Here is a 13,041-nt window from a genome sequence, read left to right as displayed (position 1 = left end):
GGGTGGGTGCGCTAGCCTTGGCCCAAGCTGTCTGCTCCAGCTGGGCAAGGGGCCATGCCTTATTGCCCCACAACTTCTGCCCTGGGCTACTGCAGCCATGTGGCTGCATTTCCAGAATCAAAAGTGAACATCTTTTCACTTGCCAGAAAACAGAAAAGCAGAGTGGTGGAAACAGCATGTCATGAACTGAAACAAGAATCCAGAGCTACCCACCCTGCACAGAAACATATGTCTGTGCTCCAGCAGAGTCTTTCGATACCAGATTGGCCTCATCAGCTCTTTTTGGAAGAGTAGGAGTGATCTCTCTATTGCCTTCTCCAAATTACAAAGTTAAGAAGGTGAACTTCCTACTTAAATGCTACTAACTTCTGACTAGACTTAGTGGTACAGATGGCACAAAAACATTAGTGTATGGGTGCTGCCCATCCTGGGTGTTCCCAACCTACCAAGAATAATACCTTGTATTTATCGATACATTTCTCAATCATACCTGAGTATGTTATGGAATCATCAGCAATTATAAAACAAATTAGTAATTAAGAATAGGTACATTTCTAATAAACCTACTTCTTTAGCCAAGTCTGATTAAGCATCTTCAGTGGCAATAGGAAGTGAATTCCATGGACAAGGCACGTATTCAAAAAACACCCTGATTTCTACTGCTTGAAGTGTACAAATGGGGCAAAGCAAATTATCATCTATGAAGCCTAACTAATACTTAGTTATGAGCATAACATTTTCAGGACAAAATGGACTAGAGCTATTTAGGACCTGGAATGCATGTGAAGGCTCCTGTAAGTATATAACAAGTTAAAACGAGGATATTAACACAGTTTTTGAACAGTGCCAGAAGTGCTACAAAAGGATATGACTGGCTTTTTGAACAAAATGCCTTCTAATTGTCAACAAGGGCTTCTGAAAGCAGAGAACTGAAACTATTCATAGACAAGTATGCATAAGTAGCTTGGCACTGGAATCACTTTGCCTAATTCTGTCAGGTTTTTTTTTCACTTCTACTCCCCTATTATGGGGAAGTGTAGGCACATCATAGCTTAATATTTCCTGCATTATGCAGATCTCTGAAGAAGTGTTCAGTTATCACCTATTCATGAATGAAAGGGAATGGACACCTGACTTCAAGGAAGTGAGCTGCAAGGGAGTAGTCTAAGGCAATACAACCTTCTTGAAGATACCCAAGATAAGGGAAACTAAGGGCTTGAAGACAGAAGGTGGTCAATTTTCTTTGAGATTTGGATTTGTATAAATCCCAAGCCTTCAGGTGAAACTGCCCAGGCTGATGCATTTCCAAAAGGACTAAGAGGTCATGTGACCCACATTAATAAGATCTGACAAGAGTTTGAACAGATTCATAGTCCATGGCCTGGTCTCAGAACATAGGATTAATGCTACCATGGGCATTTCAGTGATACCTCAGGAGGCAGTGCTACTCTCTTACAAATGCTAGCTTTTCCATTAAATGAAGCATTAACTCCTGGTGCCAGTGTTAGGTGACTGATTCTAACATAGTGAAAAGTGAAATCTCAAGACACTCACTGAATAATAGTGAGGGCTAACCCTGGTATCCTTCCAATAAGTCCCACCTCAGTAGAAAATTATTTCAATGTGCAAAGCTATCTGTAAATCATGCCATACTCCTAAATTTTGTGGGATCTGCACCTCATATTTTGGAAACCCTGCATCTTATAGTCTGTGAAACCCTGCACCTCAAGCTTTGTTGTTGATTTGCCTCTGATAGATATATATGTGTACCTAACCTTTACTGAATCCCTTCCTTGTGCCCCTGGATCCCCTCCCCCCTGGGTACCCATAGGACTATACCCTTATTATCCAGGATCCCCCATACTCTCCTGCACATGTCATACCCCAACCCGGTTCTTCCCTTATTAAATTATATGTGGTTAAGTTCCAACTGGTGTCTCAGCTCTACTCTATAGGGAATAGGAGGAGAGCTGCTCTCCATAAGTCACTATACCTCCCATGTTGCCCTGAGGGGCCAGGCCAACGCTCAGGATCTCAATATTGTGCTGTTAGACAGGAGGGTGTGGTGTACAATTGCACATGCACTCATAAAAATCAATTAAGCACACATACACTCACTAGGTTCATACAACCCTATTAGGCACACACACTCATACTACCACCTCAGGCACGTACACATCCAAACCAGCCTAGGCACATGCATACCTGTCACCAATTCAAGCACATACACTATACACCCCAGAAGTTAGACATAGATCACTAATTCGTATATCATGCTATCATGCACACAATGCCATATATAGAGTGTGTGTGTGTGTGTGTGTGTGTCTATCTATCTATATAATGGTTCCTGACCATTAAGAAACTCCTGAACAGTAAGGAGGAGAAAAAATAACTTCTTTAGACTAGTGTATGCTAGCCTGGATTGGGAAGGTGGTAAAATATCTGAGAAGGGGGAGAGACACTGGGCAGAGCTAGATGTGCTATACCAAAGGAAGGACTGATACCAGGAAGCATGGAGTAGTCAAGGCATACATGGAGATACTGGGGAGCCAGAACAGTAAAAAAAAAAACAGCTAGAAAGTGTATATGTCTTGGGGGCCAGGAGTCTGACACCAGGCCACAGGGAGGCTAAGGGTATAGCTGCTCAGCAAGGAACCTGTCATTTTTGGATTTGAAATAAATGGTGAGAGTTAACTCAATATACTGAGGAAGGGAGGGGCAGGGTTTAAGAAATGGCTCATTTTGTAGACGCACAGTCTGTCAGTACCCATCTGTGTAGGGTTGTGCTACTGTCATTTTAGTTAAAAGCAGTGTAAGCGACAGCTAGCGGAAGGGAAGTGGTTTGTGGAGATGCTTGAGAATATCTGGTGGCTTTTCACTTTAAAGGGGCTTTTGTATCTTGAGAATGAGGGGCAGGTGGGGATATTGGCTACAACTTCCTGATATCATCCTCCACTAGAAAATGATTGTAAGGAAGGAGTTGCTGAATGATGATCTCTAATAAAACAGGTGCCTCTCTAATGTGGCTTGAGGGGATCCTCCTCAGGAAATGGTTCTTGTGAAAACTAGAGATAAGGAAGTGAAAAGAAAAATATTCCTGACAGGAAAGCAGCAAGGCAATTTCCTTAGACTGAAACAGTATGCATCCATCCTTGCAGTGTACCCTAGGAGAGAAGAGCATTTTACATGCACAATTTTGAGTGAAGTGTCTGGAAGTTCCTTCCCCCGTGACTGAAGTGTTACGCCGCCTCGGTCAGTTAGGAGGCCGAGGAGTCGGACTGTGTAAGTTAGCTTTGGGGGGAAATTGTGCTGAGGTAAGAAGATTATGCCAATTGTTTTTAGAATACAGGCAGAGCTTGGGAACTTGGGCTAGTGACGACTGGTGTGAAAAAGCAAAGGAAGACCAGCGATGGAAGGAACAAAAAAGAGATGCTTTTATGGTGTTAGTGGTAGCAAGAATACACCCAAAAGGCTTGCAGGCATGTCAGTTTGTGGCACCACAAACTGCACACATTGCATGTTAAATCATACATGGTGCTGCTAATCTGAAGCACAGGGGGCAACATTTGAAGCATGGGGCAAAAAGCCTCCCCCCCAAAAAAAGTGGCACAAAGCACATAAAAATGCTGAGATGGGGGAGCAGGCGGCCCAGAGCTTTCCATTCCCCCATCTCTATGTGCCGCGGAGTCCCTCCTCTGAGGCACAGTGTCCCTCAAGACAGGGAGCAGGCAGCCCTGGGTTCGTGCTCCCATCTCTGCTTGCCCTCTGCATCTCTCGCGGAGCCCCTGCACATGGAGACAGGAGCACCAGCCCAGGGCTGCCTGCTTCCGCATTTCAAGGCACACCGTGCCCCAGCCAGCCACCCTGCTGTTGGCTGGGGCTGCCCCATCTCCACATGCCGCAGTGAGGAGGCAGAGCCCCTGTGCTGAGGCCCATAGAGACAGGGAAGCACCAGTCCAGGGCTTCCTGACCCCCCACTTCAAGGCTTTCTGTGATCCACAGCTGGCTGTGGCACACTGCACCTCAGCATGGGGGCTCAGTGGCTGGCCAGGGCATGGTGTGCTCAGCCCAGAGGCTGCCTGCGGCTATCCCCATGCTGAGGCACCCTGTGCCCCAGCCAGCCCCCACCTCTGCAGCACATGGGGACCAACTGGGACTACTATTTCTGCCACTGCTATTTGTGCCACTAGTCTGGACACAACCGAGGGGTAAAAATCCCTAAATGAAGAATATGGGATATTCCAAACAAACAGAAAGTTCTGAGATAAGGAATAGGTTTATTTTAGGGTGGAAATTATTTTTGAGTTCCTTTCTGTTAGCTGCCTTTATTCGCTGTTACCTCTAATTGGCTGCCCATTCAAAATCAGCTCTAAATTAAAATACAATATTGGAATTTTAACCCCACCACAACCTGACGTTCATTGTTTAAGCTCACATGAACCACATTTCTAAACTATGTCAGTAACTTACTTATAGGTACAGAATAGTCAGGGTCTAAAAGGAAGCAAAAATATCTAACTAAAGGTTGTACAGTTCACATGTCATTTAAGATTTTTCACAAAGTTCTCAAACACTATAAACCTATTACAGGTGCATCTCTTTTCGAACTCTGGGAACAATGCAGTATGTGGCCAAAGCTCTCAAATCTTCAACCACAGAAGCATCTTGGAATTGTGTGTTTTAACCTTGCATGATAAACAGATACTCATGTCTTCTAAAGTAGTAGAAGGTAACGCATAGCCTCAAAGGCTCCTAATTCTCTAGATGCTTAAATCTGAGGTCTCCTGTTTAAAAAATCATTTAGGTCTAGGAACTTTTCAAGAACCATTTAGATTTATTTAAGTGGTAAGTTTTGCTATTAGCCTGGGACACATTGAATTAATTTTCATCTTATTTCTACTACCTTACAAATATCTAGGCTTAACTGAAAAAGCAAATTAAACAGAGGAACAACTTGGAAGACATTAAATCTAAATCTATCATATAAAATTTTTTTTAAAAATGTTAATGCTTCTCTCGAACACAGGGGGTGTGCACACATCCATTTTCTCTAGGACAAATAGCAGTGGCACATAGTTATACTGCTTCTACTTGTCCCTAGGGAATGCGCAGGTCCGCATGCTCCGGCATGCAGCAAGTTGCCTCAGGCTGGCTCTAGCAGCCTTTCCTCGGGTCCTGGGGGTCTCCTGGGGCTCCAGCAGTGGTGATCTGGCAGCAGGAAGCCTGCCAGCATCCAGAGCATGGCTTCATCTGGCCAGGCTCTGGTCTCAGGCAGCACATGCTGCAGCCACATCCACCACCTTGCTTTTTTCAAGTGCAGATTTTTTGACACCAGGATTTTCTTGTGTTAAAACCTCCCGTCCTCCCCCGCCACCTCCAGACTGCAAATTAGCAATGCAGAGTACACCTGCATGTGCAGATACCATAGGTGTGCACTCATCTTGATGCACCCAGGATGTATAAAGACTACACCTGATTTGGGGGCATATGTAAGCTCCTTTTGGAACAAATTGATTTTTCATATAGTTGTATAGGGGCATGTACAATAAGGCTCTTGTCCACATCTTACCTCTTTTGGGTCCCCTAAATCAAAAATATAAATATACTGACCAAAGGAGTGAAACAGCAGGATATCTGGAAGATGCTGGGTGTCTGAAAAGTCCTACAGCCACAAATGCATCCTTTTAATTGATGAACAGCTGATTAATCGCACCTTGTACATCATGGGGGCATCTTCACGTGCTATTAAGATGACATGATAGTGCTGGAGTCAGCTGCTCCTGCATGCAACATCTACACATGTGTCTGGGACTGCAGCACTTTGAGCCGGGGCAGAGCAGGCTTGGGCTGGCAGGGTTCACAGGAGGAGTCAGCCCAGGGCTCTGGATGGTGGCACTAAGCAGTAGACAGGCTGAGTGGGTCATGGTGCTAAACAGTGAGGCTAGGCAGCAGGCAGCCCCCACACTTCAGCATCTTTGTGCCCCAGCCAGCCTCTGCCACCATCAACATGTGCATATTGGCAGAGTTAAGTACTCTGCCATAAGATCATACTGTCCGCATCAGTACAATCTTACGGCAGAATTAACTAATTTACTGTGCCCTAATACCAGTGCATGTGATGAGCTAATTAGTCAACTCCACAGTAAATCACATGTGTAGATGTACCCCATGCATTGTAGTTTTAACCCTAGTCCTGCCAGTTTTTATTTGTGTACTTAATTTTGTACATTGTATGTGCTTTCTCTGAATTCACCAGAACCACCCATGGTGCATAAAATTAAAATGCCTTAAATCTTTGCAGGATCACAGACTTAGGGAGAATCTGAAGCCATCTCAGAACTTTAGAAAAAAAATTTGTATCTGTACATATACTGCTTAAAAGTAACAACACACATGCAAGATTGGTGTTACTAGGCCCATGCTAGAAGCTTTTATCAGTACAGTAATATGGGGTAGAGGAGTCTTTGTTTTTGTTTTGCGTTTTCAATTGTTGCTTTTTTAACAACATTACTATCTAGCAAAAGCCCAGCTAGAGGCAGTTATGTCAGATAGAATGGTCTTTTACCAGGGTAGCTTATTTCATTTGGGAAAACAGTATATAGTATATATAACATTGTATCTAGCAAACACTGCATCTACTTAGTGAGAGTTATTTTTGCTATTTTCTTTTCAATTTTGAAATTTGTCTTTTTTTTTTTTTTTTACTGCTCCAAACTAATGGTCAGACTTTACATAAATAATTAATTCTAAATGGTTAAACTCCTCTCAGTAAAAGATCTTACACCAGGCTGATTTTCTCATAGTCTCCAAACAGAATCTCTCTCTAATACATAAGAGTTTAAGGGTCTGATCCTATATCCCAAATGCAGTCAGAATCTAAATAATTTTGAAGGCCTGAGCCACCAATGCTGGTAAATTTTGTCTAAAGTAGACTAAAGCAAAACGTAGAAAGTGTTTGGTTCTGAAAATGTTTGGCTGTGGCTAAAATCTGATTCTACTGAAATCAGTGGGTACTTTTAGATTGATTTCAGATGCAGCAGTGTGAAGGCAGTCCTGGGGCTAGCAAGCTCCCCATACTTACTTCAGGTGAGAGAAGGAGCCTAGCTAGTGCCAGGAGTGCTCTGCTGTGTTTTTGCAGTGAGTGCTCTTTCCCAATTGGCAACAAGGAAACTTGAAGCAGTACTTCTGGCCCTGAAGAGGGGCAGCCAAGGAAGGACAGTAGTGCCCACAGACAGAGGACACCAGAGGAGTCTCCAGTTTGCACTGGTCTGAGGCAGTCTGCAGGAGAAAGGCTCAAGACAGCAGGTTTGAGTGGCTGGAGGACCACCAATGAACAGCAGGGCCCTTGGAGACAGGTTGCTGGTTTGGTGTACAGGGACAAGGACTGAACCCCGGGCCAAAGCATGTACCTGGTGAGATGGGTTGATGTGAGGTAGTGAAGCCTGAGCCGGCAGTGGAACCAGCCAGGTGTGGATTAACTTCTCTTTTTTACTTGATTGACCCCTGAGATTGTTGCTGAGCTGCCTGATCAAATTGCTTTAAGATCATTTGCCTCTGAGGAATGAACTGATGAAAGGGTGTGGATCCTGAATGAACAAAGTGATTTAAGTCCCCTAATGAACTGATGGAAAGAGGATAAACCCTGAATGAAGGAACTGAGTTAAGCTGATGGGTCTCTAAGACTATTAATGAGTTGATGGAAGGGAATGAACCAAGAAGCAATGAATAGATCTAAGAATATGGACTCATGAACTCCAAAGCAAAGGGATTTGAGTGAATTAGTCCAGCAGTTAGCCAGCTGCCTGCTGGCTAACCCCACACTGAAGCACCCTCATGCCCCAGCCAGCCCTTGTGCAGCACATTGAGCTGAGCTGGAGCAACCCCAGGATGGCAGGCTGACTTCCCCCCGCAGGTTCCCTGCCAGCTGGGGCTACTCCACACTGGTTCAATGTGCTGTGGTCCCAGGTGCAAATGCAGTGCCCAGGATCAGTAAATTCAGGTGCAAATTGTACCAGAGTTTATTCAGCCACATTAACTGCACATGTAAATGAGCCCTCAGTTATGCAAAGGAATAAGAGCATCATTCAGAGATTATATGAATTACTTCCAATGAAAATGGAGGAAAGGATGAGTTCTGGACCACTAGCTGACTCTCATGGGTCAGATGGAAAGCACCTTCCCCTCATTAGGTGGCTAGGAGTCCTCCCTCTCCTGGAATTCATGGACTGAGGGAATGCAGCTAGGTTACATTGCTCAACTAGTCAGGTTATCTGAACATATGATGGACTAACACCCCTTGAAGACCTGTATAAAACAAGCTTGGCATCTCACAGATGGGGAAACTAAAGAACATTTTGGCAGAGCTTACAGAGCCTGAGAAAAGATCTTGGTAAATATGAAATGGGGTCTAATCAGATTATTTTCTGTTATTTTCCTATTTCAGAGTCTATAGATGTACTCTGACTCTGAATTATAGCATTTTAACTGACTAGTAAGTAAATGGAAACTAAGAGAACAGGAAGAAAGCTTACGGTGATGGCTGTTCCCACAGTTCAGTGATCTACCACAGATTTGAGGCAGCATATTTCTATTGACAGGAATATGAATGGGAGTTGGGTGACGACCCAAGTTCTAAACCTTAGCTCCCTACCTATCATGTTGACTACTACTGCTTCTTGGTACTCCTTGTTTGTCTGCATCTATTTGATGTCTCTTGTCTTATACCTAAGGGCAGGAACTGTATTTTTTTTGTTCTATATTTGTAAAGAATAAGGCCCAGAGGTAGGCAACCTGATGCATATCAAACTTCAGCTACTTCTCTGCCAGTAGAAGTCCTTATGTAATCTTCCCACCTGACTTGCAATAGATATCCAGAGTGCAAACCATTCAGGAAAGGAACCAGGACTTATTCTGATTTTGCAAAGCATTTGTGTGAATTAATGTTATGAAAAGGTATTTAATAATAGCCTTAAAGTTGTTTAAAAGTACCTGCATGCTCCTGGTGCCATGCCAGTTTGACAGCCTGCAGCAGTCTCTAGGAAAGTGTCTCTCCCCCACTCCCCCCAACTCTACGGCTCTGTGAACTGATGGTATGCTTGTGCGCTTCAGCCATGAGTTGTGTCCTTTGGCAGATGGACTCACCTGAAACATCTTTCTTAAGAAAATGTCATGCTTACCACAACCTCTTTCCACCCCAAAGATAAACACTCCTCATGGAAGAGTTGAGCCATCATCTGATAACAATGAAACATAATGTTAACTGGCCGTCATCTTATTAGTATTTCTAAGACAAAACTATGTTCTTTCTTTCTGGTAACCAGGAGATGAATGTTCTGGTCAGGAAGTTCAACATAAGACTAGCAAGCCTTTTTGTTTTAGATTTAGCTTTAGACAGAATCTTTGAACTGGCTTCAAAAAAAAAATAGTTGTTGCTAATACTAATACAAAGGAACGGCTATATACGCCTTTCTGCTAGTTTATTTTTGTATTGAGAAATCCTAAATGTGATTCACTAATAATTTAAAACACACTCTAACCCTCTGACCAGAACAGGGGTGGGCAAAATGTGGCCCACCAGGCCATTCTATTCGGCCAGTACGACCCCTACAAAATTTAGAAAATATTTATCTGCTTCTGGCTGCCTGTCAAAGACAACAGGAGTGAGGGACAGTAGGATGCAGCAACAGGAGGCAGGAGCCCAGCCCCACCCCACCGCACCCACCCCCAGTCATTTCTCTACTTTCCTGCCCCTGCTTTGCTCCAGCACCACATGGCTCCTGGCTGCATTGTGTGTCTGTGTGTACATTCATAGGGCAAGTCCCACATGCACACCCCACCCCACCATACACATATACCCACACCCCACATATCCACTCCCCCTTGCACTGCCATACACACAAACGCCCACACCCCACATATTCACACACACCTATATGCTCCCTCATGCCATACCCACACCCTCTCCCACACCTGACATGCTTATACCCCCCACACAATACACAACACACAACAGTAAGACTTCATTTTAAGCTATTATATATTATATACTATTATATAGTACACTACACAAACACACATCAGTCAGGGCAAAAATATTTTTTGAAGTCAAATTAATGAATGTTTTAGATGTTTGCTTTTCAGAATAGAATTTGGTATTTCTCTGGTTCCAAGATGGCAAAACCCCTTGCTGAAAAGAGTAGTTTCAGGGGCAAGGGGAGGGGCTTCTGGTGGCAAAGGTCAGGGGTTAGGGGATGGGACTTCCATAAGAGCTCCAGGAGTTGGAAGGCCTAGCTTCTAGACCCTTCTTAGCCTAAAAGCTCCAACAAAGGATTTAAATGATCTAACTGGTAGTTAACTTCAAAATAACCTAGTGATTGATTTACTCTGCTCTGAAAAGAGCCTAGAACCCATATTTCCCACTTCCTGAGCAAGTGTCCTAACTACTAGACTATTTAAAAGATAAACAACAGTGGCACCAATGTAACATTTTCAAGGAAACAGTAAACCCTGTGTTCTTTCTGCAGTACTTAACTTTAAAATGCCTATGTCCTTTTTTGGACATTTTCATTTGGAGAAAGTTATTTAAAACTTATTTATGTAACTAGAAACTTTGCTGAGGAAGAGTTAATGTGAATATTTAGACATGAAAAAGAACTGATGGTTTCTGCAAATATATAACATTGTTGTTTACATAGTAGCAGTTGAGAGCATGGAGATGAGGCAGAAATGACTGCAATTATAAAAGAGGCTAATTCAATGTTAAAACCAGGATCCAGAAACTTCAGGGTTGTCCATAAATTGTAGCATGCTACTAGCAGTTCCCAGTCTGTGATATGCAGACAACCTGCAAGTGGTATGTGTTAACAGACTTATTATAATTATATGACAAAAATTTGCTGGTGGTACGTAAGGTTGTATCATTTTAAATTGGTGGTGCACAATATGTCAGAGTTTTGGAACAATTGTTAAACAACAGTCATATAGGCTAAGTATAGATGTTCAAAAAGCCTGGGGTGGAAGCACTGTATTGCATCTTACCTAAAATGCTCCAAATTAGAGCAGGAGAGAACATAACAGATGTCTGCAGCTCAGTGTTGTGTGTGTGTGTGTGGGGTGGAGTGGAGGGTGGGGCTTGGAGCCTGCCTAAACTGGCAGCGGTCAGCAGGACGGAGATGGTGTTAAAGCAATCCCTCTTCCAACTCTTGTCCCCCCCACCAACCTGTAATTGTCAGAAGGGAGTCCCCCCACAATTTGCTGGCTGGGATCTTGGAGGGAGGGCAGGGCCAGGTCCACACATCAGGGGGTTCCCTACCCCCTCTCCCTCCTCTTTGCCAGCCACAGCCAGCAGATGCAGCAGAGGGCTGCCTGGTCAGCTTTTTGCTGTGCTGGGAACTGTGTCTAGGGGAGAAGGGAGCCTCTTTGCCACACAGACTCAGCCTGGACCCCAGCCAACAAGCTGTGCAGGGGAGAAGGGGTTTTTTGGGGGGGCTCCATCCCCTCACACCCCCTCCCCACCTGAGCCTCCTGACAAGGGCAACTGGTAATTGCAGCGTGGTGCTGCATGGCCAGCTTTTCACCACAGCAGGAGCTGAGTCTGGGGAATAAGTGGTTGTTTTTATATATATATAAAATTTATAAATTTTTTTACAGTCATAACAGAACAGGCAGGGGTGTCCGCGTTCAGTGCCCCAGTGCCTTGTCAACCGGGGCCCCGCACCCCTGCCGGGGCCCTGGCAGCCGCCCCCCGCCTGCCCGGCTCCGGGGCAGGTCAGCGGGACGAAGTTATAGTCTGTTCTGTTATGGCTGTAAAAAAAATTTTCTGTGTGCTTGAAGTTGAGTAAGTGTAACATCTGCACATAGCTTAAATCATCAGCACAAACTCTCCAGGACCTTTCTGTGATTGTGAAGGTCAAAATAGCTGCTTATCACTTTCTGAAAGATATCTTTTCTTACCTTGTGGATACCAGGTTTTTGTTTCCAACCTATCAGAGTGAGCCTTTCCAGTGACAGACCATTGGGAAACATTGCTTTGTTACATAGGTGCACTATGTGACCATACTTCATTAACTTTGTCCTATTTCCCTCCTTTTTTGTCATAAATATCCGTGTCTTCTCAACCTTGGTTATGAATTTCTGTGGATAAGATTATTGAGTACGTACAGCCATTACATTTAGATCGACCTAATTCTAGTCAATGTTTCCGGTCTATGTACACACAGGTTAAAGCAAACTGCATAAATGTAGACCAGATGCAGTGAATGGCTATACACACCCTTTGTCTTTCCCTGTATTTGTACATCATGTAGTACACTGGGGCACCAGATCTGACTGACCCTTTGGCATTGCAACAATGTAAATAACAGATACAAATAACAATGATGCATGGGGAAATTAGACATGCCACCTAATGTTACCAGAACTGCTATTAAGATCCCTGGGATCCAAGCCAGAAGAACTGGAAGATGTTGGAAGCAGTATGCACATTAAGAAAGGCATTGATGGATGCTCCAGACTATATTCTAGACCAATTAGAGTATCCATTAGCCCTTTTGGCTAAATAGTATTTTCTCAGTGGGAAATGGCTGGAAAGTTGTGAATCTAGGAATGAATCCAAGTAAAGTTCCTGTGGAGGAGGGGGCATGAGGGATTTGAAATGATCTCTGCTGGTCAAAAAAGCAGAAAGAACCAATCAGGAGTGATTCATTCCTTGACTTCAGTTTTATTAGAAACAGCCATGTGATTGGAATTATGAAAGGCAGGGTTTTGCAGACAGTATTTGTTCTTGAAGAGTTCTTTGGTTCACACTTCACCTCCTGTCCTTTATGAGGTAAGAATATTTTGCAGTTAAAAAGAAGTCTCTGAATATAAAGACAAAACAGAGCATTGTCTTTGAAGACAAGTGTGAACTTGAAAACATTTCAATGTGCTAGTTTCATAAACTATGCCTGCCCAGAGTCTTCTTGCCTCTTTGTGCAGTTATATATTTTTACAATTTAATTTTGCTACTGTGGCATTGTTTTATCTTAAGAGACCAGAATG

Source organism: Crocodylus siamensis, chromosome 2 (assembly GCF_052110815.1).
Source record: "Crocodylus siamensis isolate JL-2025a chromosome 2, ASM5211081v1, whole genome shotgun sequence".
Lineage (NCBI taxonomy): Eukaryota > Metazoa > Chordata > Crocodylia > Crocodylidae > Crocodylus > Crocodylus siamensis.
Note: the sequence above shows the minus strand (reverse complement) of the source record.